The sequence below is a fragment of the Macrobrachium nipponense genome, chromosome 36 (assembly GCF_015104395.2).
Source record: "Macrobrachium nipponense isolate FS-2020 chromosome 36, ASM1510439v2, whole genome shotgun sequence".
In the NCBI taxonomy this organism is placed as follows: domain Eukaryota; kingdom Metazoa; phylum Arthropoda; class Malacostraca; order Decapoda; family Palaemonidae; genus Macrobrachium; species Macrobrachium nipponense.
Genome location: NC_087220.1, coordinates 4700141 through 4701748, shown reverse-complemented (window position 1 = coordinate 4701748; position 1608 = coordinate 4700141).

Genomic DNA, 1608 nt, shown 5'->3' with positions numbered 1-1608 from the left:
TGATAGATGCTAGACTGAGAGAAGAAGTACAAATAGGTAAAGAGCAGATGGATTTATGAAGGGAAGGGGAACAACAGATGGTATATTTTGTCTGAGGCAAATAATGGAGAAATTCGGGGAAAGACAAAGGGACCTACATATGGTATTCATTGACCTTGAAAAGGCTTATGACCGAGTCCCGAGACAAGAGGTATGGAGGAGCCTGAGGGAGAAGATGGTGCCAGAGAAGTATGTGCGATTGATACAAGAGATGTACCGGAATGTATTTATCAGAATGAGGAGCAGTGTTGGGGAGACAGAAGGTTTTGAGGTGAGAGTAGGATTACACCAGGGGTCGGCTCTGAGCCCATTTATTTTTAACATAGTGATGGATGTTATAATAGAGGAAGTAAGGGAGACAGTACCATGGAACATATTGTATGCGGATGATATTGTTCTGTGTGCAGAGAGCAGGGAAGATCTGGAAGGGAAATTGGAAAGATGGAGACAAGTACTGGAGGACAGAGGAATGAGAATAAGTAGATCCAAGACAGAATATATGTGTACCACCATGGGGGATGATAGAGAAAGTATTCAGCTTGGTGGAGAGCAAATAAGGAGAGTTGATAAGTTTAAGTATTTGGGATCTTTTGTTAACGCTGGAGGAAGTATGGAAGAAGAAGTAAAACATCGGGTACAGGCAGGCTGGAACAACTGGAGAGCGGCCTCGGGAGTTCTTTGTGACAAAAGAGTGCCGCTTAGGTTAAAAGGAAAATTTCACAACACGGTGGTAAGAACAGCAATGCTGTATGGTACAGAGACAGCAAGCATGAGAAAAGCAGAGCAGAAGAAGATGGATGTGGCAATAATGAGAATGCTTAGGTGGATGTCTGGGGTAACAAGAGTGGATAGGATCAGAAATGACTACATAAGGTCAACTAAGGTGGTGGAAGTATCAAAGAAAGTGCAGGAGGGGAGGCTGAGATGGTATGGACACCTGTTGAGGAAGATGAGAGGACCACGCTGGGAGACATACTATGGGGGTGGAGGTGCAAGAAGAAGAAAAGAAAAGAGGGAGACCAAGAAAGAGATGGAAGGACTGTGTGAGAGGAGACTTAAATGAGAAGGGAATTGATGAGGCAGAAGCACAAGATAGAAATAGATGGAACGGCTCATCCGAAACGGCGACCCCATATAAAAATGGGAACAAGCTGGAAGAAGAAGAAGGAAGGAATATATATATATATATTATATATATTATATATATATATATATATATATATATATATATATATATATATCTATATATATATATATATTTATATCTATATATATCTATATATATATATATATATATATATATAATATATATATATATATATATATATATATATATCTCTATATATATATATAATATCATATCTATATATATATTATATATATATATATATATTATATATATATATATATATATATATATATATATATATATATATATATATATCTATATACATATAATAGATAATATATATATAGATATATATATATATATATATATATATATATATATATATATATTATATATATATATTATATATATATATATATATATATATATCTTAAATCCAC